We start from the raw sequence: 27,521 nt of genomic DNA, 5'->3' as shown, positions 1-27,521 counted from the left end.
CAAATATTTTTAATCCATGGTTGGTTGAATCCATGAATAAGGAACCCATGGATAAAGGCCAGGCACTGTGGCTCACACCTGTAATTCCAGCACTTTGGGAGGCCAAGGCGGGTGGATCACCTGAGGTCAGGAGTTCAAGACTACCCTGACCAACACGGTGAAACCCCACCTCTACTAAAAATACAAAAATTTAGCTGGGCATGGTGGTGCCCGCCTATAATCCCAGCTAGCTACTCAGGAGGCTGAGGCAGGAGAATCGCTTGAACTCAGGAGATGGAGGTTGCAGGGAGCAAAGATTGTGCCACTGTACTCTAGCTTGGGCAACAGAGCGAGACTCTGTCTCAAAAAAAAAGAATCCATAGATATGAATAGCTGACTGTATTTGATTATTCACTTGGGATTTCCTAAACCTAAAGGCTCCTGGAATATTAATTTAAATCTTAATCATCAAACCAAAATATGAAATCAGTTTGTTTGGTTGAGGTTTTTCTATGAAATGTGTGTGTTTTAAAGACAACAGGTATAGTTGAAGACTATGGCACATGCCTATGTCTCTCTCGTCCATTATTTTCTCCAAAAACAATGCAAAAACAATAAGGGGAAAATAACACTGCGTGAAAACCACAACCCTAGCATGTTTTGAAGACAGGATGCCTAAACTTCAAAATAATACTAAGCAGTAAGAGAAAAAGCACCAAATCTCAAGGCATGACCTCTCATGCTCCTCCCCTACATCTTTCACCTCAAGGCTCTTTGAGCAAAGGCAGACTGAGAAAAATGCCATGAATAATAAAGAAGAGAACTAGCAATAGAGCCTAAGGTTAACAGAAAAGTATCACAAGTAAAAGTAAGTCTACATTAACTCGGAAAATACTTTTTATCAAAAGTGTCTGTAATCCCAGTGCCTTGGGAGGCTGAGGTAAGAGGAATGCTTGAGTCCAGGAGTATAAGACTAGCCAATACAGCAAGACCTCAGTCTACAAAAAATAAAAAATTAGCCAGGCATGGTGGTGTGTGCCTGTAGTCCTAGCTACTCAGGAGGCTAAGGTGAGAGGATATCGTGAGCCCAGGAGTTCAAGGTTACAGTGAGGAATCATGCCACTACACTCCAGCCTAGACAACAGAGTGGCAGCCTGTCTAAAAAAACAAAACAAAAAAAAGGCCAGGCGCAGTGGCTCACACCTGTAATCACAGCACTTTGGAAGGCCAGGGCACACAGATCACTTGAAGCCAGGGATTCAAGATCAGCCTGGGCAACATGGTGAAACGCTGTCTCTACTAAAAAAAAAAATTAAAAAAAAAAAAAAAATTAGCTGGGAATGGTGGTGCACATCTGTAATTCCAGCTACTTGGGTGGCTGAGGCACGAGAATGGCTTGAGTCTGGGAGGCGGAGGTTGCAGTGAGCTGAGATCGTACCACTGCACTCCAGCCTGGGCTACAGAGTGAAACTCTATCATTCATTCATTCATAAATAAATAAATAAATAAATAAATTTTAAACTTAAATTTTAATTTTAAAAAACACTATTTAAGCAAGGTCCCTAAGCCACTTCTTTGAGAGAAAAACACTTTTAAACTGAGGTTTCTCCTGTGTGATAGGTACAGCATGGGTCAATAAACTTCTGTCTTTTTCTTGTTAATCTGATTTTTGTTTTGGAGAGTGACATGGTTTGGATTTATGTCCCCACCCAAATCTCACGTTGAATTGTAATTGCCAGTGTTGGAGGAGGTACCTTGTGGGAGGTGACTGGATCATGGGGGGCAGATTTTTTCCTTGCTGTTCTGTGACAGTGAGTGAGTTCTCGTGAGATCTGGCTGTTTAAAAGTGTGTAGTACTTCCCCCGCTTCTCTCTCTCCTGCTCCGGCCACGTGAAGACGAGCCTGCTTCCCCTTTACCTTCTGCCATAATTGAAAATTTCCCACCGCGCCCGTGCACTTTGGGAGGCCGAGACGGGTGGATCACGAGGTCAGGAGATCGAGACCATCCTGGCGAACACGGTGAAACCCCGTCTCTACTAAAAAATACAAAAAAAAAAAAACTAGCCGGGCGAGTTGGCGGGCGCCTGTGGTCCCAGCTACTCGGGAGGCTGAGGCAGGAGAATGGCGTAAGCCCGGGAGGCGGAGCTTGCAGTGAGCCGAGATCGCACCACTGCACTCCAGCCTGGGCGACAGAGCGAGACTCCGTCTCAAAAAAAAAAAAAAAAAAAGAAAATTTCCCGAGACCTCCCCAGCCATGCTACCTGTACAGCCTGCAGAACTGTGAGTCAATTAAACCTCTTTTCTTCATAAATTACCCAGTCTGAGGTGGGTTTTTTTGTTTTTTCTTTTATAGCAGTGCAAGAATGAACTAACAGAGAGAGAGTCTCAACTAAGAATCTATGAGGGAAATGAAAACAACTTACATTTTCTCCCCAATTACACATACTTTCGCTCTAAAGCCAGTATCTTCTTTAATGAAGAAATATCAAAGGCATTTCCACTAAGAATAGGAACAATGCAAGTATGGCCACTATTTCCACCACTGTTTAATATAGTATAATAGGAACTAGTTAACGTAGTTAGACAAGAAAACTCAATTAGACATAAGAATTGGTAAAGAGGAAGTAAAACTATTTCTATTCGAAAATGATATGATAGTAAACCTGGAAAACACAGTTTCCCAAACCATGGCATTATTGTCTTTTTGATGAGATAATTCTTGGCTGTGGGGGGCTGTCCTATGCATTGTAGGATGTTTAGCACCACCTCTGGCTTTCAAATGCTAGATGCCAGCAGCACCATCTCCACCCAGTTATAACAACCAAAAATGACTTTAGACATTAACAAGTTGCCCTTGGGGGAAAAATCAGTCCAGGTTGAGCCAATGCCTTAAAGAATTCCTTGTAAAACTAACTCAAACAACAAAAAATTCCACTAAGGTGGCAAGTCATGAAATTAACATAGAGAAATCAATAGCCTTCATGTAAAAAAACAATAATCTGTTACAGGACATAATGGGCTGGGTGCAGTGACTCACGCCTGTAATCTCAGCACTTTGGGAGGCCGAGGAGGGCAGATCACCCGAGGTCAAGAGTTCAAGATCATCCTGGCCAACATGGTAAAACCCCGTCTCTACTAAAAATACAAAAAATTAGCTGGGTGTAGTGGCAGGCGCCTGTAATCCCAGCTACTCGGGAGGCCGAGGCAGAAGAATTGCTTGAACCCGGGAGGTGGAGGTTGCAGTGGGCCGAGATTGTGTCGCTGCACTCTAGTCTGAGCGACTGAGTGAAACTCCGTCTTAGGAAAAAAAAAAAAAGGACATAATGGTAGTGGAAATCCCAGTTACAATAGCAACAGAGAAGACCAAATAGGAATAAACAATTCTAAATGAGGAACTGCTTCTCCTGAAGACTCAAATGGAGTCTACATTTTACTTAGTGAAGGTAACTCAATATCATAAACCCTTTTTGCTAAGCAAATGTATAGATTTTAATGTACTCTCAATAAAAGTACCAATATGCTTTATTTGTTATGGAGTTAAACAAGTTTATATGGAAAAACAAACATGGAAAAATAGCCAGAAAAATACTGAAGGGAAAAAAAATCTTCAGAGAATGGGGGTGGGGAATAGCCCTATAAGACATTAAAACATATGATAAGGCCCTTCTAATTAAGAGTAGGGAACTATGATATTTATGAATACAAAAATGGGACAATGGCACTGAATAGAAAGACCAGAAATAGACCCAAATACATAAGGAAATTTGATAAATGATAAAACCATAGGAGCAAAGATAGTTTTTTTTAATAACTAATATTTTTTAACAATCATTAGACTAAAAGCTAGTGCTTTTGTAATTTTGGTTTATTAACACCATGTTTTGTTTCCTATTCTACACAATTTAAAAGACTAATACATTTCAAAAATTATTAGTTTATCACACTGTATTTGGGTTTCAGGTTGCAATACACTATAACGCCTGTGAACAGCCCTTCATTCAAGCCTGTGCAACACAGTGAGATACAGTCAGAAAGAAAAAAAAAATCTATCAGCATATAAGTCTCTCCTTATCAGTAATTACTTTAAATATAAATGGATCAAGCTCTCCAATCAAAAGGCATACTGGCAAAACAGATTTTTTAAAAACATGACTTAACTACGTACTGTCTACAACAGACTCACTTTAGATCCAAAGACCAGGAAGCTGAACATAAAAAGATGGAAAAAGATATTCCATGCAAATGGTAACCAAAAGAGAGCAGGCGTCACTATACTAATATCAAACAAATAGACTTTAAATCAAAAAAGTTTACAAGAGACAAAAAAGCACATTATATATCAATAAAAGGTCCAAAACAGCAAAAATACATAACAATTATAAACATTTACACACTTAATGACAGGCCATCAAACTATGAAGCAAAACTGACAGAAATGAAGGTAGAAATGGACAGTTCTACAATAACAGGTAGAGACTGCAATACCTTGCTCTCGATAATGGGTAGAACAACCACATAGAAGTTAAGTAAGAAAACAGAAGACAGGTCGGGTGCGGTGGCTCATGCCTGTAATCCCAGCACTTTGGGAGGCCAAGGGGGGCAGATCACTTGAGGTTAGGAGTTTGAGATCAGCCTGGCCAACATGGAGAAACCCCATCTCTACTAAAAATACAAAAAGTAGCTGGGCATGGTGGCACATGCCTGAAGTCCCAACTACTCTGGAGGCTGAACCAGAAGAACCGCTTGAACTCGGGAGACGGAGGTTGCAATGAGCCAAGATCGCACCACTGCACTCCAACTTGGGCGACAGAGACTCTGTCTCAAAAAAAAAATAAAAATAAAAATAAAAAATAAAAAAAAGGCCATATACATCAAAGACAAGAGCAGTATTTGGAGGAATAATGCCAAGATGATAAGCAGAAATACAGGCAGAATCAGGAAAAATTGCTAACATAGCTATTTCGTTCATCAAACAATCAAAACAACCACTTCTTCCACACTTCTGACTACTTTCTTCACAAAAACAAAGCTCTTGGTCCTGCTAATTGTAGGCAATAACTTTTTGCTATCTTTAAGTAAACCTGTGAAGTATGCCACAAAGGTCTGGACGAGCTAAAGGAAGATATCTCAATTTCTAGAAAAGATTATCGGCCGGGCATGGTGGCTCAAGCCTGTAATCCCAGCACTTTGGGAGGCCGAGGCAGGCGGATCACAAGGTCAGGAGATCAAGACCACGGTGAAATCCCGTCTCTACTAAAAATACAAAAAATTAGCCGGGCGCAGTGGCAGGTGCCTGTAGTCCCAGCTACTCAGGAGGCTGAGGCAGGAGAATGGGGTGAACCTAGGAGGCGGAGCTTGCAGTGAGCCGAGATTGTGCCACTGCACTCCAGCCTGGGCGACACAGCGAGACTCAAAAAAAAAAAAAAGAAAAAAAGAAAAGATTATCTTCTCACACACTACCACTGGTTAGCTCCCTTTCCCACAGAGGCTTTTTTAAAAATTCCAGATGAAAATCTTCCAGGCCAGGTGCAGTGGCTCTCACCTATAATCCCAACACTTGGGGAGGCTGAGGAGGAAGATCACTTGAGCCCAGTTGTTCAAGACTAGTCTGGGCAACACAGTGAGACTCTGTGTCCACAATTTAAAAAAATCTTTTTTCTTTTTGAGATGGAGTCTTGCTCTGTGCTGGGATTACAGGTGTGAGCCACCACGCCCAGCCAAAAAAATTTTTAATTAGCCAGGCATGGTAGTATATACCTGTAATCCCAGCTACTCAGGAGGCTGAGACAGGAGGATTGCTTGAGCCCAGGAGGTCAAGGCTACAGGGACTCCTGATCATGCCACTGTGCTCCAGCCTAAGTAATACAAAGAGACCCTGTCTCAAAAAAAGACTTTTTTAAGTTCTAGAAATCTGCTGTAAGATGTGACTATACTCAACACTTCTGAACCATACACTTAAAAACAAGACAAATAAATTTAATGTTATATGTTTATCACAATAAGAATCCAAAATCAAACAAAAATCTAACACAGGGCCAGGCACAGTGGCTCACACCTATAATCCCCAACACTTTGGAAGGCCGAGGTGGGTGGACCAACTTGAGGTCAGGAGTTTGAGACCAGCCTGGCCAACATGGTGAAACCCTGTCTCTACTAAAAATACAAAAATTAGCCAGGCATGGTGGCAGGTGCCTGTAATCCCAGCTACTCGGGAGGCTGAGGCAGGAGAATTGCTTGAACTCAGGAGGCAGAAGTTGCAATGACCCAAGATGGCGCCACCGTACTCCAGCCTGGGTGACAGAGCAAGACTCCGTCTCAAAAAGAAAAGAAAAAAACCAACACGAAGAACAACACAAAGAGCAAACCCTGATGTAAATTATGGACTTTAGTTAATAATAATATTTCAATATTGGCTTATCAATTTTAATAAATGTATCACACTAATGTAAGATAAAAATAGGGGAAATTGTGGGGCAAGGTGAAGGGGTATGTACTTTTAGCTCAGTTTTTTCTGTAAACCTAGAACTGCTCCCCCAAAAGTCTATTAACTTAAAAAAATTTTATTTCACACTGTATGGCATTTTCCATTTATAAACATCATTTACCCACATTCTATCACAATGAATATACATATTTCATATTCCTTGAGGAATACTCAATTACATCTATAATTGCTATTCTCCAAAACAGTACAAAATAGGTAAAAATTCCCATAATCCTTCCTACTTGATATCTTTCATCCGTTTCAGTCTGTGTCATCCCTATGTAGCTATGGTGGAGAGTCAACCGCAAAGCATGGCTACGGACATCTTGTAGCCTTTCTCAACAGGGGTTCCATGAAAGACTTAAGGCATTCTTGGGCTTATGCATCTAGAATAATAATACAGGCTGAGTATCCCTCATCTGAAATGCTTGAGACCATAAGTGTCTTGGACTTTTAGATTTTTTTGCATTTTGGAATATTTGAAAATACATAATGAGATATCTTAGGGATAGAACATGAAATATATATCATTAAATTTATTGTGTTAATCATTTTTAAGTGTGTGGTTCAGAAGTATACAGTCAGATAAAATTTCATGTCTACACATGAAATTCATTTATGCTTCATATATACCTTATACATATAGCCTGAAGGTTATTTTATACAACATTTTTTGTAATTTTTGCATGAAACAAAGTTTGCATACATTGTGCACAAAAGATATATTGCAGCCGAAGGAGGCTGGATGGTCTCCTTTCCCTTGGGGCCACTGAATAAACTGTGTGTTGTGTGCCTGCGCTGTGACTGCAGCCCGTCACAAGAGGTTAGGTGTAGCATTTTCTACTTGTAGCATCATGTCAGCGGTCAAAAAGTTTCAGATTTGGGAGCATTTCAGATTTCAAATTTTTGGATTAAGGATGCTCAATCTGCAGTTATGTACCAATCCAAGGAGAACTGTGAAAATAACCACCGAAATCATTGTCTGCATTCTGTGGTTCAGACATGAAACCCCACTTGAGAATTACTGTTAGAGATATGAAAAACTAACCAGAACTGAAAGTATTAAAAGTACCTAACACTATTAGTCATCACATCCCTATTTTGTGTACAGAATAGAGGAATTAACAAAACAAAAATAAAATATCTATCACCGGGATAAGAGAGGTAGAAGAGCAGCCGGGCGCAGTGGCTCAAGCCTGTAATCCCAGCACTTTGGGAGGCCGAGACGGGCGGATCACGAGGTCAGGAGATCGAGACAAACACTCTATTTTCTAAAAACAATTGTGTATCTTTATTATTTTTTTGAAATGAGGTCTCATTATGTGGCCCAGGCTGGTCTTGAATTCCTGGGGTCAAGCAATCCTCCCACCTCAGCCTCCAGAATAGCTGACATTACAGGTGTGTGCCACTGCCCTGGCTCCCAATGGAATTGCACTTAACCATTATGCTTCAGTACCATCTCAGGACTTATTAGCATAGAATATCAGACAATATCAATGCTTACATTGAAAATCAAATTCTAAGATTGCTTAATTTAAATGCTATTGCAGGTCAAAGACCTGAAAAAAATAATAATGCTACTTTATTTGAAATATATCACAATAAAATCTGCTTAAAATTTAAAAAAACACAACTTTCAAATCTAAAAGTGAATTTTAATTGAAAAAGCACAAGAAACTTGGTTGAAATGAAATTAACTATCATCTAACTAGAGAATGCAGATTCATTTAATTATAATGTGCTACCACAGCTCTTGTCAAGTAGAACAGGTTGCGATGACAGAAATATTTTGTATCTGTGCTGTTCAATACAATAGCCACTAGCCATATGTGAGTACTGGGCATCTGAAATATGTCTAGTAAAACTAAGAGAAACTGAATTTTTTATTTTCTTTATTTTTAATGAGCTTAAATCTAAATTGTAATTATCTGTTCATCTGTCCGTTTTCGCCACTAGGCTGTAAGATCCTTGAAGAACAGAACATATTTTCATCTCTCCTTTCGATGTCTTGATACATATTAGAAATCTGTTTGTTGATATGTTGTAGAATATGTGGATGGAATTTTCTAGATGTGTCCAGGTAAATTCTCTAAATATATTAGACCGATAAAGGTTACAAAGTACAGACTTACTTTGTTGGATTATATCCTTTGTCTATTCTGACTTTTAAAAAAGATGAAATATCAGCCAGGCCCGGTGGCTCACGCCTGTAATCCCAGCTCTTTGGGAGGCTGAGGCAGGCAGATCACAAGGTCAGGAGATCGAGACCATCCTGGCTAACGTGGTGAAACCCCGTCTCTACTAAAAATACAAAAAAATTAGACAGGCGTGGTCGCAGGCACCTGTAGTCCCAGCTACTCAGGAGGGTGAGGCAGGAGAATGGTGTGAACCCGGGAGGCGGAGTTTGCAGTGAGCCGAGATTGTGCCACTGCACTCCAGCCTAGGCAACAGAGCAAGACTCCGTCTCAAAACAATAAATAAATAAAACAGATGATATATCTTATTTACTCATTTATTCACCAAACATGCTCTGAGCTTATACATTTGACAAAGACACTGTTGTGTACTCGGTATACGATGATGAATAAGACCCAGTTTCTGTCATCAAGAATCACTCAATGTAATAGACAATACATACAATTGCTCCACAAAGTAAGAAGACTACTTTAAACAGATAAAGTAAATTATGAGAACCAACAAGGAAAATAACCACCTGAGGGTAGAGGGAGTTTCTACATACTGAACAATAATTCATTAACCTAGTTTAACGATGAACAGCAGCTCACCAGTTGGGAGATGGCAGAATGGTGGAGAGGCATTCCAAGTACAACAAATAGCCTATGTAAAGGCATAAAGACACAAAAAGACATGGCGAACAGGGGGAGCAAAAAGTATCTCATTCTGACTAGAACATGGGAAAACGAGTAAAAAGGGGAGGAGGATAAATTAGAGCTAGATTCTAATACTCTTTTGTGCCATATTACAGTGCTGACTCAATCTTATTAGGATGGTAGGCAAAGTATTCATGTTTACTTTTTTAAAAAAAAGGAGGCCGGGCGCGGTGGCTCAAGCCTGTAATCCCAGCACTTTGGGAGGCCGAGACGGGCGGATCACGAGGTCAGGAGATCGAGACCATGCTGGCTAACACGGTGAAACCCCGTCTCTACTAAAAAATACAAAAAATTAGCCGGGCGAGGTGGCGGGCGCCTGTGGTCCCAGCTACTCGGGAGGCTGAGGCGGGAGAATGGCGTGAACCCAGGAGGTGGGGCTTGCAGTGAGCTGAGATCCAGCCACTGCACTCCAGCCTGGGCGACAGAGCGAGACTCCGTCTCAAAAAAAAAAAAAAAAAAAAAAAAAAAAGGAAAAAAACAGCTTGCTAATTCCCATACTCAAAGAACAAACTTTAAAAAGCAAACTATAAATTATAATTTCTGCTTATAACAGACACCAAATCCAAATTAACGGTCCAAGCAAGGTTATTAGAATAGGCACTTTAAGATTTTGTTGTTTTTGAGATGGAGTCTCACTCTGTCGCCCAGGCTGGTATACAGTGGTGCCATCTTGGCTCACCACAACCTCTGCCTCCCGGGTTCAGGCAATTCTTATGCCTCAGCCTCCCAAGTAGCTGGGATTACAGGAGTGTGCCACCACGTCTGGCTAATTTTTTGTATTTTTAGTAGAGACAAGGTTTCCCCATGTTGCTCAGGCTGGATTCGAACTCCTGACCTCAAGCTATTCTCCTGCCTCAGCCTCCCAAAGTACTGGGATTACAGGCATGAGCCACTGCACCTGGCCAAGCAAGTACTTCAAGTTTTAAATAAGCAACATTAAATCACTTTGAAGAGAAATGCAAGCACTATTTGTATACTTAACTGATGTGATATCTTTCTCAAATACTACACTAAAGTTTCAATTTTCTCATAGTAAAACCCATCTTGAACTTAATATTAGTCTAGGAAACATTTATGATCAGCAAAAAATTGATCGCCCTGTTAGTTTGGGGAAAAAAAGATGAGTCTACTCCTAGCCATTTCTTGCCTCATAAACAGAACTAAAACACCTCTCCCACGATGTGGCAATATTTAACTTTTCAATGCCAGGTTATTAATTATATTTAATGTCAATCACTTCTCACGGTTGTACAATTCCACAGCTACCTTTTTTTTTATTTTTTCAACTAACATTCTGTTATCTGTTTTACCCACAGGTATCTTATTTACAGGTATCCACTCTATCGTGCTCTTAAAGCAAGACTGGCCAGGCATGGTGGCTCATGTCTGTAATCCCCATATTTTGGGAGGCCAAGGCAGGCGGAATGCTTGAGCCCAGGAGATTGAGACCAGCCTGGGCAACATAGTGAGACCCCGTTTCTACAGAAAAAAATTGTTTTAACGATGAACCATCAGAATAAGGCATAAAGATACAAAACTAATGTTAACTGTAGTTTTAAAGTTAACACCCAGTAACAGCAATTAGTTATAATTATGGTAATTTATTTTACATACCATGTTCAAAATAAAGTGGTTTTGGATTGGCGCAGTGACTCACACCTGTAATCCCAGCACTTTGGCTGGCAGATCACCTGAGGTCAGGAATTTCAGACCAGCCTGGCCAATATGGTGAAACCCCATCTCTACTTAAAATACAAAAAAAAAAAATAGCCGGCTATGGTGGCGGGCACCTGTAATCCCAGCTACTCGGGAGGCTGAGGCAGGAGAATTGCTTGAACCCAAGAGGCAGAGGTTGCAGTGAGCCAAGAACGCGCCATTGCACTTCAGCCTGGGCAACAAGTGTAAAATTCTGCCTCAAAAAATAATAATAACTTAAAAAAAATTAAGTGGCTTCCATACTAACAGTTTAAACATAAAATAATGAAAAGAACCAAGCATTTAATCATATCCACAACATGTATTTAAATATTTAAAACATTTTTATTTACTATGTATTAACTGCAGTTACTAATCAAGTTCACCCACAGAAATAAAAATATCAAGAATTTATTTTAACAAGCTGGCCAATACATAATATATTTAAAGTTATAAAACCTGAATATTCCAGACCAAAGGTACTAAACATGTAATAACAGTACAGATACACACACTGGAAGAGTTTAAATTTTTTCAAATTCTTTAAGTTATTATAACAATAAGCATTAAAAACAGAAAAAAATCAACACGTAAACTGTAAATACAATTTTTTATATTGCAAAAGGAAGCCAAGTTCTCTTTATTTATTTATTTATTTATTTTTTGAGCCAGAGTCTTGCTCTGTCGCCCAGGCTGGATTGCAGTGGCATGATCTCTGCTCACTGCAAGCTCCGCCTCCTGGGTTGAGGCCATTCTCCTGCCTCAGCCTCCCCAAAGTAGCTGGGACTACAGGCGCCCGCCATGACGCCCAGCTAATTTTTTGTGTTTTTTTTTTTTTTTTTTTTAGTAGAGATGGGGTTTCACCATGTTAGTCAGGACGGTCTCGATCTCCTGACCTCGTGATCTGCCCACCTCGGCCTCCCAAAGTGCTGGGATTACAGGAATGAGCCACCGCGCCCGGCCCCAAGTTCTCTTAATTAAAAAAAAAAAAAAAAACCCACGAAAATTATTTTAGTGAACATCTGTTGTTTTTGCCTATCCAGCAACCAATCTCTCTTCTCCAGAAAGTATCACCTCAATTTTTCTTTAGGACCTGTCACCCACCCTTAATTCAAATGGTTTCAAACTATATCCCTCTCCTTCCCACTCCAGGATAGGGACAAATTCCGAGCCTAGCCACACAAAGCATTCCATCACTCTGGCCACAGGGACTGCCTCTCTAAGATGGGCAAAGACCCAAGTCAGGTCAATGAAACTACCATACAGTGGTGTGCTCGAACTGCAGAGAAAGGAAAGTTCTCTTTCTTCTTGGGTTTCTGAGGTTGAATGAAGTAAGCCTAGTACTGGTATTACAATCTTTCCCAGGGAATCAGACTCCAGAGCCTTAATTACTTTTCCACACTGAATCCCAAATATGCAAAGGGAACTAGGGGTTACCTGGTAGTAAGAGAAAAGATAAATTAGGACTTTGACTTTCAATATTGTATTTTCCATAATGTTTCCATTTTTCAAAAATAAGCATATTACTTTTATAATAGGAAATTTAAAACATTTAAAAATATTGTCCATGTTTTCATCTCAAATATGCTCAGATATTCATATTTCAATATCTTAAAAGTATTAACAATTTTCTCATAATTTACCAAAGCACATAGAATATCCATCTAAAAACAATCACCGTCTTCTTCTGGCACAAAATAAAGCTATTACAATATTTTCATTTTTAAATTATGAGTGGGAAGCCAGGTACAGTGGCTCACACCTCTAACCCCAGCACTCGGCAAGGCTGAGGCAGGCGGATCACTTGAGTTCATGGGTTCGAGACCAGCCTAGCCAACATAGTAAAACCCCATCTACTAAAAATACAAAACTGAACCAGGCGTGGTGGTGCACTCCTGTAATCCCAGCTACTCGGGAGGCTGAGGCAGGAGAATCACTTGAACCCAGGAGGCAGAGGTTGCAGTGAGCCGAAATCACACCATTGCATTGTAGCCTGGGCAACAAGAGTGAAACTCTGTCAAAAAGACAAGAAAGGGCCGGGCACAGTGGCTCAAGCCTGTAATCCCAGTACTTTGGGAGGCCGAGACAGGAGGATCACGAGGTCAGGAGATCGAGACCATCCTGGCTAACACGGTGAAACCCCGTCTCTACTAAAAAAAATACAAAAAAACTAGCCAGGCGAGGTGGCAGGCGCCTGTAGTCCCAGTTACTCAGGAGGCTGAGGCAGGAGAATGGCGTAAACCCGGGAGACGGAGCTTGCAGTGAGCTGAGATCCAGCCACTGCACTCTAGCCTGGGCGACAGAGCGAGACTCCCCTCAAAAAAAAAAAAAAAAAAAAGACAAGAAAAGAAAAGGGAAGGGGAGGGGAGGGAGAAAGGGAGAAAAAAGAAAAGAAAGAAAAGAAAAAAGAAAAGAAAAGAAAAGGAAAATATGAGTGGAAAAAACAGTTTGAGTAAACCTTGAGTAAAGGCGGGAGGATCACTTGAGTCTGGGAGTTCAAGACTAGCCTGGGCAGGCCGGGTGTGGTGGCTCAGGCCTGTAATCCCAGCAGTTTGGGAGGCCGAGGCAGGTGGATCACCTGAGGTCAGGAGTTCGAGACTAGCCTGGCCATCATGTAAAACCCCATCTCTACTAAAAATACAAAAAATTAGCCAAATGTGGTGCCTCGCCTGCAGTCCCAGCTACTTGGGAGGCTGAGGGAGAAGAATTGCTTGAACCCGGCAGGCGGAGGTTGCAGTGAGCCACTGCACTCACACCACTGCACTCCAGCCTGGGCAACAGTGTGAGACTTCTTTCCCACTGCCCAACAAAAGGACCAGCCTTGGCAAAATGGCTGAACCCCATCTCTATTTAATTAATTAGTTAATTAATTAAAAACTGGTTATCATTTTAAAAGGGATACATTATACAATTGTATATGGAAAAAATGGTTAATGTTCAGCACGTGCTGCAGCCATTGTAAAAATGGCTCAAGAGATAAAGCTAACTTTAAAGATTGAAAGTGGCAAAATTGGGTTTAAAAAAGCTTTATCAATTATATTAGTCCTATAACTCTGAATAGCATAAGATCTGAAGGAGTTGGTCAGTTAAATATTTCAATTATAATTATTTTGCATAATACTGCATTATGGAGAAATTTCATATCGTTTTATTCTTTTGTTGTTGCTGTTTTAAAAGACAGGGTATCGCTCTGTTGCCCAAGCTGGAGTACAATGGTACGATCACTGCTCACTGCAGCCTCAACCTCGAGGGCTCAAGTCATCCTCCTGTCTCAGCCTCCCAAGTAGCCAGGACTACAGGGATGCACCCAGCTAATTTTTGTGTTTTGTAGAGATGGTCTTGCCATGTTGCCCTGGCTAGTCTCAAACTCCTGGATTCAAGGGATCCACCTGGGCTCCCAAAGTGCTGGGATTATGGGCCTGAGACACCACACCCAGCCTGTTTTATTCTTAAATACAGGAAAGTTAGTCTGGAGATTCACTTCTTAGGAATGTAAACAATCTACTGAATATAGTAAATATAAAGGAAGACAGCAATAAACACTTTTGTTCTCTTCCATTTATTAGCTTTTATTAGTTTCTATCATTCTTTCCCTTTCTCCCCAGGCACACAAGCCACTCCAGAATATTCACTTTTTGTTAATATTATGTTTTACGACTCTCAGTAAGGACACTTAGAAGATGTCAGGGACACTTGCTTGATACATTAGGTAGCCAGTGATGCTCTTAAGTAGAAGAGACAATCAGAGACATACCAACGGTGGGGACAAAGAGTAGCTGGAGGCAAAAGCCACCTTCTTACAGAAAAGTGGCAATGGGTTCTAAAGTTTTTAGGATAAGGCAACATTCAAAAAGCTCCTTACCTTGTCCACACCAGAAACACAGTAGGTGGGTCATTCTGGCCAACACCTTTGTCTCAAGATGCTGACGTTTATTATTGTCATATGGTCCAATGAAACCTAAACTCTCCTACAGCTATCAACACCGAACTTGTTTCACCTAATGAAATGCAAACTCCTTTCTTTTTTTTTTTTTTTTTTTTTGAGGCGGAGTCTCCCTCTGTCGCCCAGGCTGGAGTGCAGTGGCCGGATCTCAGCTCACTGCAAGCTCCGCCTCCCAGGTTTAGCCATTCCCCTGCCTCAGCCTCCCGAGTAGCTGGGACTACAGGCGCCCGCCACCTCGCCCGGCTAGATTTTTGTATTTTTTAGTAGAGACGGGGTTTCACCGTGTTAGCCAGGATGGTCTTGATCTCCTGACCTTGTGATCCGCCCATCTCGGCCTCCCAAAGTGCTGGGATTACAGGCTTGAGCCACCGCGCCCGGCCGCAAACTCCTTTCTTAATACTGCTAGATCACTTCCCCACATGCCCAAAAGGGATGTTTTAATATAAACAAAGGCATATCAAAAAAGCCACCCGAACAAGTGCGATAGAAACATTTACTGATAAATAGGAAGAAAATTGGCGTTTCTAAGGTACCACAGGGAGAATAAAATATTTTACTCTAGTCCCTTAGCTATAAGATATTTATTCTATTTATATTTACTAATGGCCACTGTATTTTTTAAGGCATGGTAAAGGTAAGGTAAAGAAACCATCAACCATAAGATTACAGAGAAGGCAACTTAAAGAACAGTTTGTTTTCAACTCTTCTCCTAACATTCACAGAGTCAATAAAATCTAGCTCTTTCTCAAAACAGCCTATGGCCGGCCAGAATGGGGCAGTGAAAAGAAAACAGGGAGAACGTAATGAAAATGGGAAGGCGCTGGAAAAGATAAAAACTGAACAGTCCGAGTAACCTGCACTTTGCATTGCTCCTTTGAGTCCTCACTGATTTTCCACTTACTTCGATTCAGTGGTTAATATTTCTCCGTATTAGAAATCCATCTGTGAACTCCCGCACCCACTTCCAACCACATCCACAAATTCCAAGAGAGCCGGTGAAGGCTACTAGAGTGTCCCACTCGCCCGTGAGGAGAGGGGCGTCGGCGCCAAGTTGGGAAGCCGGCACTGGGAGAAGTTCTCCCGGGACGGGAGAAGGGACGGGTTGGGGTGAAGAAAAGTGGAGGACGGGAGGCAAGCATGACTACGGACTCCTCTCAGCACCAAAAGCTGAGCGCATCAGGGAGAGACAGGTATCCCGGCAGACCCGAGAAGTAGCCGGATGCCCGGGACGGACAAACGGCCAGCCTCGGAGCCCAGTTCCCTAAGGCTGTCTCGCCAACCCCCTTCCCCTTCGCCTTCCCTAAATTGCTATCTCCTCATACCCTCCAGAGTCCGAGACTCACGCGTCCAAGCACGAGCTACAGCAGCTCCTCAGTCAAAGCCGCCCACCTCTGACAGCCATAGAGATGAAACAGCGGAGACAAACCTCCACCTCCTCCGCCCACCCTCACGTGACTCTCCTAGCCGCTGGGCCTGTCGGGATCTTGGCGACAGGCGTGTGGGAGGGGCACAGACGAAAAGAATGGGGAGGGGCTGGGAAATCAACGCGCCACGCCCCAGCCTCGGACCCCGCCCTAGCCCGGTCACTCCCCCTTACCCGGCTCGCGTTTAGGCGGGAAAGCTGGAGCGCTCCCAGAAGCTGTCGGGCATTTCTTCTGGTTTTTTTCCCCTCCACAAGGGTCATAGGAATCTGTTGAGAAATTTACTGTGGCTCATGACACCTCCTCGGTACCTGTTTTCGTGTTGGCTAAGCAAAAAGGAGTTCGTGAAAAGAAAACTGGACAACAGTGAGTTGGAAATTGTTTCTTTCCAACTCCGTTTCGTTTTATCAGAGATAAAATTTTATCAGAGTTAAATGTTCCTGTTTCATAACCTTGAGCCTTTTTTGGATTTAGAAACCCTCACCACTTCCTCTACTGGATGGGTTTTTCAGGTGTTTTATTTGCAGACTAATATTACTGCAGAGTTTATAGTCTCTAAGCCACTAAAAGAACATGTTTTCCCTTGAAGAAGGTTTTTGTTTTTGTTTTTGTTTTTGAGATAGAGTTTCACTTTTGATGCCCAGGCTGGAGTGCAATGGAGCGATCTCGGCTCACCGCAACCTCCGCCTCCCGGGTTCAAGTGATTCTCCTGCCTCAGCCTCCTGAGTAGCTGGGATTACAGGCTTGCGCCACCACGCCCAGCTAATTTGTATTTTTAGTAGAGACGGGGGTTTCTCCGTGTTGGTCAGGGTGGTCTCGAACGCCCGACCTCAGGTGATCCGCCCACCTCAGCCTCCCAAAGTGCGAGGATTACAGGCCTGAGCCACTGCGCCCGGCTGAAGACGGTGTTTTTATCAGAAAAATGGGATGGGAAAGGATTCTCGCCCCTGCTGTGGAAATAGAATGGAAATAGGACTATAATACCAGGGGGGTTGTTTTTTTTTGGGGGGGGGGGGCGGGTAGGAGGTTGGTTGGTTGGTTTTTCGTTTGTTTTGAGACGGAGTCTCGCACTGTGGCCCAGGCTGGAGTGCAGTGATGCCATCTCAGCTCACTGCAACCTTCTCCTCCCAGGTTCAAGTGATTCTTCTGCCTCAGCCTCCCGAGTAGCTGGGGTTACAGGCGCGCCCCGCCACGCCCGGCTAATTTTTGTATTTTTAGTAGAGACGGGGTTTCACCATGTTGGCCAGGCTGGTCTTGACCTCCTGACCTCAGGCGATCCTTGCGTCTCGGCTTCCCAAAGTGCTGGGATTACAAGTGTGAGCCACCACGCCAGTCCCAGAGAACTTTCAAACAATTTTTTTTTTTCAGGAATTAACGTAGCAGAGCTGTGGAAAAGGCAACAACTATAGAAACAAAGCCAACAAAACCATCCCTGGGGTAAATTGTGAAGTAAGCAGTATCAACTCTATTCTCTATTTCTTCTCAGACCCAACTAACCAAAGTACAATAAATGATTGTGTTCATGGCGCTGTGCTGGAGCTTTACATACAACCCAGTGTTTGTCTACAACCACTCTAGGATGGATACTGTTTTATTCATTTGCAGGTAGGGAACCCAGCTGACACCCCTAGGTAATGCAGTACATGCAGTAGCAGGACATAGACCTGACCTGAGGGCCTGTGAGGCTTCCACTCTTAAATGATGTAATTCAGGCCCTGCGCAGGGGCTCTCGCCTGTAATCCCAGCACTTTGGAAGGCGGAGGCGGATGGATCACGAGGTCACGAGATCGAGACCATCCTGGCTGACACGGTGAAACCCTGTCTCTACTAAAAATATAAAAAATAAGCCGGGTGTGGTGGCGGGCGCCTGCAGTCCTAGCTACTCAGGAGACTGAGGCAGGAGATTCGCTTGAACCCAGGAGACCGAGGTTGCAGTGAGCCAAGATCGTGCCACTGCACTCCAGCCTGGGTGACACAGCAAGATTCTGTCTCAAAAAAAAAAAAAAAAAATGTGCTTTAGTCCATTGTCCTCTGACCTGCCTTGCCACAGGAGTTAGGAATTATTGCTAATTTGCTTGCCAGGCTATCAAAATGTACCTTTTCTGTCGTGTCTCTTCCCATTTAGACACTGTTCTCTGTTAAGTGAGAAATCTGATAAAGAAATTATTCCCCCCGCCCCCGGTTTTTTTGTTTTATGTTGTTTTTTTGAGACGAGGTCTCTGTCACCCGGGCTGGAGTGCAGGTGGAGTGATCTCAGCTCACTGCAGCCTCTGCCTCCTGGGTTCAAGCGATTCTCCCACCTCAGCCTCCTGGCACTACAGGTGGGCACTACCATGCCTGGCTAATTTTTAAATTTTTGTAGAGATAGGGGTCTTGCTATATTGCCCAGGTTGTTCGCAATTTTCCCACCTTAGGCTCCCAAAGTGCTGAGATTACAGGTGTGAGCTACTGCGCCCAGTCTTCCTTAAATATTAATAGGAACTTAGCTTGATATCCTTCTCAAGCAGCATATCCATTATCTCTGATGATGAGAATTTCAAGTTGTGTCATAAATTACTATGGATACTTTGGAGGTTCATACTATAGAGCTTGAATAGCAGCTAAGTCAACTGTTTCTCAGAACAAGGAAAAAGGAAAGTTAAATCATCCATACACATTAAACAAAAATCAATTTTTAAGAATTCCTGGTGGGGCACAGTGGCTCATGCCTGTAATCCCAGCACTTTGGTAGGCTGAGGCAGGCAGATCACCTGAGGTCGGGAGTTCGAGACCAGCCTGACCCACATGAGGAAACCCCATCTCCACTAAAAATACAAAATTAACCAGGCATGATGGCGCATGCCTGTAATTCCAGCTACTCGGGAGGCTGAGACAGGAGAATCGCTTGAACCCGGGAGGCAGAGGTTGCGGTGAGCTGAAATCATGCCATTGCACTCCAGCCTGGGCAACAAGAGCGAAACTCCATATCAAAAAAAAAATTGCTGAAATTCAGGCCAGGTGCTGTGGCTCACATCTATAATCACAGCACTTTGGGAGGCCAAGGCAGGTGAATCACCTGAGGTCAGGAGTTCAAGACCAACCTGGCCAACATGGTGAAACCCCGTTTCTACTAAAAATACAAAAATTAGCCGGGCATGGTGGCACATCCCTGTAATCCCAGGACTGAGGCAGCAGGATCGCTTTGCTTGAAACTGGGAGGCAGAGGTTGCAGTGAGCCAAGATTGTGCCACTGCACTCCAGCTTGGGCAAACAGAGCGAGACTCCATCTCAAAAAAAAAAAAAAAAGGGGCTGGGCGTAGTGGCTCATGCCTGTAATCCCAGCACTTTGGGAGGCCGAGGCAGGCAGATCATGAGGTCAGGAGATCGAGACCGTCCTGGCTAATACAGTGAAACCCTGTCTCTACTAAACAAAATACAAAAAATTAGCCAGGCGTGGTGGTGGGCCCCTGTAGTCCCAGCTACTCGGGAGACTGAGGCAGGAGAATGGCGTGAACCCGGGAGGCGTAGCTTGCAGTGAGCTGAGATGGCGCCACTGCACTCCAGTCTGGGCGACAGAGCGAAACTCCGTCTCAAAAAAAAAAAAGATTTGCTGAAATTCAATTCTAATTTTAGGCAACATTTGTCTATATAAAACTAATCAGTCAAACTATTAAATAACATTTAAAAACATAAATCAATATTTCTCAAACTTTTTGGTCTTAGGACCCCTATACACTTAAAAATTATTGAGGACTCAAAAGAACTTTTATTTATGTGTGTTATACCTATCGATATTTACCATATTCAGCCAGGCAGAGGCTAATACCTATAATCTCAGCACTTTGAGAGGCTGAGATGGGAGGATCACATGAGGCCAGGACTTTGAGGCTACAGTGAGCTATGATCATGCCACTGCACTCCAGCCTGCACAACAGAGCAAGAACCTGTCTCTATAAACTTTTTTTAATTTAGCATATGAGGAATTAAAATTGAGGCTGGGCACAGTGGCTCACGCCTGTAATCCCAGCACTTTGGGAGGGTGAGGCGGATAGATCACCTGAGATCATGAGTTCGAGACTATCTTGGCAAATATGGTGAAACCCTGTCTCTACTAAAAATACAAAAATTAGCTGGGCATGGTGGCGCAAGCCTGTAATCCCAGCTACTCAGGAGGCTGAGGCAGAAGAATTGCCTGAATCTGGGAGACAGAGGTTGCAGTGAACCAGGATCGCACCACTGCAGTCCAGCCTGGGCCTAAGTGACAGAGCAAGACTCAGTCTCAAAAAAAAAAAAAAAAGAAAAGAAAGAAAATTAAAATTGAAATTATTTTAATATGTACTTAGTCATTTAAAAATAATAGATCCATTATATGTTGACATAAATATATTCTTAAGAAAATGGCGTAAACCCGGGAGGCGGAGCTTGCAGTGAGCTGAGATCTGGCCACTGCACTCCAGCCCAGGCGACAGAGTGAGACTCCGTCTCAAAAAAAAAAAAAAAAGAAAAGAAAAACAACTTCAAAAAACCGGAGTAGCATGGTTTTACATTATTGCAAATTTCCCTCTTTTTTTTTTTTTTTTTGAGACAGAGTCTCACTTTGTCGCCCAGGCTGGAGTACAGTGGCACGATCTTGGCTCACTGCAACCTCTGCTTCCTGGGTTCAAGCAATTCTCCTGCCTCGGCCTCCTGAGTAGCTGGGATTACAGGCGCGTGCCACTATGCTCGGCTAATTTTTTTGTATTTTTAGTAGAAACGGGGTTTCACCATATTGATCAGGCTGGTCTTGAACCCCTGACCTCATGATCCGTCCACCTCTGCCTCCCAAAGTGCTGGGATTACAGGCATGAGCCAGTGTGCCTGGCTGCAAATTGCTTTAATGTCTGGCTTAACAGAAGACAGATTCTCGTATCTTTTCTGCATTAAATATTTGCACTCTTACACATTATGTCGCCTCTGGCAAACACTACTATATGCTTAACAAAGAATTAGAGTGATAAGGCAAATAACAGTGTGTTAGTGAGAAAACAGTCTTGACCTTACAGATTACTAGAAAGGGTTTCAGGAAACCCCCAGTAGTCTTCGACCACACTTTGAGAACCACTGTTTTAAACCGTACAAATGTTTCCTGATTTTGGGGCTGTGTGGTGGGTTCCAGGCCAAGCCCCAGGTCTCACTCCATCCAGCCCCCTCTAAAAGGGAGGAGGCCATTCCCTTCCTCACCATCTGGTCCAACAAAGCTATAGAAAGTGAGAGAGGGAGAAGCTGGAGGCCAAAGGGGTGATACATGGGCAAAGAAGGCAGAAAGTGGGGACCTCACGGCCAGCCCTCCCAGCCCAGTCGATATGGGGGGGGATCCTGGCAGGCCTGCCTGTTCCCCAAGGACAAACCTTTTGTGGCACAAGCCTCAACTCACTTGTCCTGGCTGGGATTCATACCCTTATGCACGAGTCTCTGCCCTTAGTTCCAATCTTACTGTAAGGATTGAGGTAGTTAATCCATTCATACTCGTAGCGTCCATCACCTGCGGTTAATCAAAACACATGCTCCTGAGGAGCTTCCTGCTATTTCATTCAAGAAAAAAATTTTTTTTTCTTTTGTCCATCCGAAGTCAACCATACTAAGGCACCAGCAAAGGCGTCATCAGACTGTGCCCCAAAGTGCTGTACGGGACCAAGGGTCAGGGTTGGGGCTCTCACCCCTAAATCCCCCTTCAGACATGAGGCCTCCTACCTGTCCCAGACCCGGATAGAGAAGCCTTATGTATCCAAAGGAAAGAAACTGAAGTTTTCAGCTGGTGTTACTCTAAGTCTGAATACAGAGAAATGTTCTGCATCTAAATTATTGAGTATTTGGAAGGGAAATGGTTTTTATGTCCCCTGGCATTGATGAGGATTTGTCTTCAGTTTTCCTGCAATTACTGTGACAGGCTATACTGTTTCCCTTCTACTGGTTTTCAAGAAACAGGCAAACAGTCGAGTGGTTTGAATGGCAAAGCCACTAGGATCTCCCCATAAACACTTCAGCAGAAAGGAGAACCTCCACCCCTGATGAGAGGTGGGAGGAAGGGGTTGCCTAGAGGCACCAGCTTCTCCTGTGGAGCAAGAAGGCTCAAACAGGCCCTCTGGGTCTCTATGAGGTAGTTACTGGCACTGCTGGTTCCCAGTTTGGCAGACAGTATGTCTGGGGTGGGAGGAGGGGAAGGCACCCTTGAGAGCTAACTGAGGCCCCTCCTCACTGCCGGTCTGCCAGGCCTGAAGGGAACTCGGTGGTACTATCTCTGCAGTAGGGGTAGGGGACCAAGAGCAGTCCCACAACAGGGAGCTACCTGGAGACCCAAACTTCCTCTCATTCCCCAAAGTGCAACCAGGAGCCAGCGGACCAATTTCTCAGCTCCCTACCCTTTGGCTTGGCAGACACCACACCCTAGTCCCCCAGGAGCCTCTGAAGGGAAGGGCCTTGCCCTTAGCTCTCAGTTTCCAGGAGGCCTTCCTCCTCAGACAGCCAGGTATGTGTCAAAAGCTGGCTATTGCTTTGATTCAGGAACAGCTTCTCTCAGCCTGTCTGTCTGTCTTTGGCACAGAGGAAAATAGACGCAGAACCAACTAGAGCATCCCCCTCCAGTGTTCTCTGGGTTTTAAATGGGGTCTTTTCTGCCAATAGTGAGGCATAAACAAGAATAGCTCCCAACTGCCTTCAGAAGGAAGGGGTCAGGAAAAGAAGTCTTGCTCTGTCACCCAGGCTAGAGTACAGTGGCACAATCTCAGCTGACTGCAACCTCCACCTCCCAGGTTCAAGTGATTCTCCTGCTTCAGCCTCCTGAGTAGCTGGGATTGCAGGTGCCCGCCACCACTCCCGGCTAATTTTTGTTTTTTTTTTTTTTTTTTTAGAGACAGGGTTTCACCATTTTAGCCAGGCTGGTCTCGAACTCCTGACCTCGTGATCCACCCGCCTCAGCCTCCCATAGTGCTTGGATTACAGGCGTGAGCCACCGCATCTAGCTCTTTCTTCATTTCCAAGTATAGAGTAAGTTAGCAGAATTCAAGGTCATCACAAACACAACTATATTCTACATTAGAAATCTGTCCATCAATTCAATATGGTTTTTCAGGATGCTATGCAACGTGTTCCTAGTCACATAAATGTATGATATCACTAATGAAGGTTTATATCTCCTGTACAAACTAATAATAAGACTCCTCTGGTAACCAATCAAATTTGAAGTCAAAATTCTTTCACAGACATATATTGATTGTCCACTATTAATATATGTAATGCTCATAACTAGTGCTGGGCTTGTAAAAATATATAAGCTCGATTCCTGCCCTTGGGCAACTTGTATCTATAATGAGACTTGCACCACTGTAAAAATGTATCTTTTAACAAGTTCGGTAGTTCCCAAACCAGTCTGGTGATCAAATGCCTGGGAATTATCTGAGGAGATTTTTAAAATACAGATTCTTGGATCATGAGACACTCTGTTTCAGTGAACCCCGGTGATGCTCTGGAATCTGGATTTTTTAAAAGTCCCAGGTGATTCCCCTGCAATGTAGGATTGGGAATGAATACTAAGTCCTGTATACTTGACAAATAAATAGATTTGATCTTTGCCCCCAGTACTATCATACTATCACATGTATAATATAATGCTTATTTCATCTTCAGTATTTCAAAAGTGTGCTGTGTTGAAAGATCTGTGTTACCAAGGGACAGTATTTAATTTCATTCACTAAAAATAGAAATTGGTGTCCTTATGTCAAACATTTTATAGTTCATCTACTTTTATCACATTAAAATAATATGTGTTACCACAGCAGTCTCCAACATATCACACCACTGTAAAAAAACAAAACATCTTTTGCAACAAATATCAGACTACAAAAAGTTTATTTTCTAAAGCTTTGATTCAGTTTCTTTAAAATTAATTCAATGAGATGGTCTTTGTTTTATTACACTTATCTTCAGGGTTCCATAGATTATGGTATCTCAAAACCTATGCAGTCTTCCATCACAAACTCCTTTTGAGATGTGTATCAGAGACAGAGACACAGAAACAAAGAGACGGAGAGTCTTGGAGACTTACTCTGTCACCCAGGCTGGAATGCAGTGCACCATCTCAGCTCACGGCAGCCTCAACCTCCCAGGCTCAAGTGATCTTCCCACCTCAGCCTCCTGAGTAGCTGAGACTACAGGTGCGAACCACCATGCCTGGCTAATTTTTTTTACTTTTTGTAGAGACAGCATATCACTATGTTGCCCAGGCTGGTCTCCAACTCCTTGGCTCAAGAGATCCACCGGTCTCGGCCTCCCAGAGTGCTGAGATTACAGGTGTGAGCCACCACGCCCAGCCTTTTTGAAGTTATATTATACTTGAGTAGCTATCTAGAAACTTATGACCCACAGTTGTTCTTGCAGTGAGTATTCTTCTCTAATAATTACAGCCAGAATTAATTATGTTCAAGTAAATATGAAATCTTTTTTTAAAAAGCTTAAATGTTTCCTGGCTTTTTACCACAAAGAACTGGGAGGATGGCATAAATATGATGATTTATAAAAATTGAAGCATATTCTCCTTGATTTTATGATTGAAACTAACTTCAAAATTAAAGAATCTCTGCCCAGATCTTGATTTCTGAAATACCTTTCTCCACAAAAAGGAACCAAGTCTTCTTGAAAACAGGGCTGGTTTCTGGGCTACAGCAGGAAGGTACAAGATGACCTGGAACATCTTGTGTCTGAAAGTAAGGAAGCACTCAGAAAATAAAATGAGGACATGTCAAAGGGAGCCAGCTTGAAGGCCCCTCACTGGCCAAATCTGGGATAATTGGAGTACCAACATAAGAACAGTAACAAGTGACTGGGCAGGATGGCTCACGCCTCTAATCCCAGCACTTTGGGAGGCCGAGGTGGGCAGATCACAAGGTTAAGAAATCGAGACCGTCCTGGCCAACATAGTGAAACCCCGCCTCTACTAAAAAAATACAAAAATTAGCTGAGCGTGGTGGTGCGCAGCTGTAGTCCCAGCTACTCGGGAGGCTGAGGCAGGAGAACCGCTTGAACCCGGGAGGCAGAGGTTGCAGTGAGCCGAGATCACACCACTACACTCCAGCCTGGCAACAAAGCGAGACTGTCTCAAAAGAAAGAACACTAGTAAGTTATAGCCGCTGAATAAAATAAGAATCCAAGAATCTATATTAATGAGAGAAAGAGAAATGGGGAAATGGGACAGTGGCTTTCCTTAAAGTAGACTTCTTGCTGATAAATCCAAAGAAGGTGGTGGAGTTGAGAAAACCACCATTTTGCAACTATCATGGTAAAGATTGGTTTGGGCAAATATTATCAATTAAATCACGCAGGGGTTGGGCAGGGAGTTTTATGAGAAGCAGGGTATTTTTACATTTCAAAGCATCTCCCCACAGATTGTATATTTTTTACAAAAGGAAATGGTAACTATATAATAAAGAAACTATGCAACACTTTGATCCCTATGATATAATACTCTGAGAAGGACACAATATTACTTGAATCTAATCATGAGGAAATATCAACCAAACCCATATTGAGAAGCGTTCTATGAAATAACCATCATGAAAGGAAAAAAAAGGCAGAGGAACTATTCCATATTAAAAGAGACTAAGGAGACTTGACCAAAAAAAGTCAATACATGAACCAAAATTGGAACTTATACCAGAGGGGGCAGATGCCATAAAAGATCTGTTGGAACAATTGACAAAATTGGAATGTGGACCACAGATTAAAGTAGTTCCTACATTTGACAACTGTGGTGATTATTAAAAAGGATATATTTTTTCTTAGTAAGTATACACTAAAGTACGAAGAGGAAAGGGGCATGATGTAAGCAAGCTATTCTAAAATGGGTCAGAAAAAATCAAAATATCTAGAGGGAGAAAATGATTAAGCAAATGGAAGAAAATGTTTAAAATTAGTAAATGTAAAGAAATGATATTCAGGAGTTCTCTACTATTGCACTTTTTTCTATAAATTTAAATCGTTTTTGTAAAGAAAAAAAGAGGCCAGGCACGGTGGCTCACACCTGTAATCCCAGCACTTCGGCAGGCCTAGGTAGGCAGATCACCTGAGGTTGGGAGTTTGAGACCAGCCTGACCAACATGGGGAAAACCTGTCTCTAATAAAAATGCAAAATTAGCCCGGCATGGTGGTGCGTGCCTGTAATCACAGCTACTCAGGAGGCTGAGGCAGGAGAATCACTTGAACCTGGGAGGCGGAGGTTGCAGTGAGCCAAGATTGCGCCATTGCACTCCAGCCTGGGCAACAAGAGCGAAACTCCATCTCAGAAAAAAAAAAAAAAGTTAACATCTCCCCAGCTTCCTGTAAGCATCATGTAAGCTTTCCTCTAAAATAATTGCTCTCTTAGACATCATTCCAGAGTGGGACAGAACATTCATCATCAACTCTTTAATTGACTTTAGTTATTTTATTTCCACTTTTATTAGTAGAGTCATGTGGTAGTCATCTTTTATGATTTTAGTTGATTATATACTGCCAATAAGAAGAAAACCTGGGCCTGGTGCGGTGGCTCACGCCTGTAATCCCAGCACTTTGGGAGGCCGTGATGGGCAGATCACGAAGTCAGGAGATTGAGACCATCCTGGCTAACACAGTGAAACCCCCTCTCTACTAAAAATACAAAAAAAAAAAAAAATTATTGTATAGAATTTTTGTATAGGCATGTATACCATGCCTAACCCTCATTCTATACAAAATACAGGGCTCACGCCTGTAATCCTGGCACTTTGGGAGGCTGAGGTGGGCAGAACACTTCAGATCAGGAGTTCGAGACCAGCCTGGATAACATGGTGAAACCCCATCTCTACTAAAAATACAAAAAATTAGCTAGGCATGGTGGGGAGCGCCTGTAATCCTAGCTACTCTGGAGGCTGAGGTGGGAGAATCGCTGGAACCCTGAAGGCAGAGGTTGCAGTGAGCTGAGATCGTGCCACTGTACTCCAGCCTGGGAAACAGAGTGGTACTCCCATCTCAAAAAAAAAAAAAAATTAGCCCAGCTTGGTGGCGGGCGCCTGTAGTCCCAGCTACTTGGGAGGCTGAGGCAGGAAAATGGCGTGAACCCGAGAGGCGGAGCTTGCAGTGAG

The 27,521-nt window shown here is 42.9% G+C and overlaps 1 protein-coding gene across 1 annotated transcript in view; it reads right to left on the bottom strand.

Moving 5' to 3' along the window:
* The window catches only part of MICU1 (mitochondrial calcium uptake 1), a 244,446-nt gene extending 228,010 nt beyond the window's left edge, over positions 1-16,436 (bottom strand). Inside the window, exon 1 of the mRNA XM_025395548.1 lies at positions 16,336-16,436. The gene's annotated coding sequence lies outside the window, so the exon portion shown is untranslated. The remainder of the gene's footprint in view (positions 1-16,335) is intronic.
* Positions 16,437-27,521: the final 11,085 nt, after the last annotated feature.

Source organism: Theropithecus gelada, chromosome 9, assembly GCF_003255815.1.
Source record: "Theropithecus gelada isolate Dixy chromosome 9, Tgel_1.0, whole genome shotgun sequence".
Lineage (NCBI taxonomy): Eukaryota > Metazoa > Chordata > Mammalia > Primates > Cercopithecidae > Theropithecus > Theropithecus gelada.
The sequence above is the reverse complement of the archived record's forward strand: the minus strand, read 5'-3'. Positions and strand labels throughout refer to the sequence as shown.